Raw genomic sequence first — 356 nt, forward strand, 5'->3', positions numbered from 1 at the left:
GAGAGAGAGAAAAGACAACAAAAGAATTGCCAGATAACTGAAGAGATGACGGCGTGTGTTTCCGCCCCCAGCATCCGAAACTCGGAGTTTAATCATGGCTACATACCGGAGTTTTATGATGGCTACATATTTTTACAGATATATATATATATATATATATCTTCGTGTGTGTATATTTGTGTATATTTATACATACATATAGATGTATATACATATATACATACATATGTATATACATACGTATGCACATACATATGTATATATGTATTTATATATTTATACTTATTTAGATGTTTATATGTATGCATAGATATGTAAATATATATGTGAGTATATATATATATATATATATATAT

Source organism: Octopus bimaculoides, chromosome 27 (genome assembly GCF_001194135.2).
Source record: "Octopus bimaculoides isolate UCB-OBI-ISO-001 chromosome 27, ASM119413v2, whole genome shotgun sequence".
Lineage (NCBI taxonomy): Eukaryota > Metazoa > Mollusca > Cephalopoda > Octopoda > Octopodidae > Octopus > Octopus bimaculoides.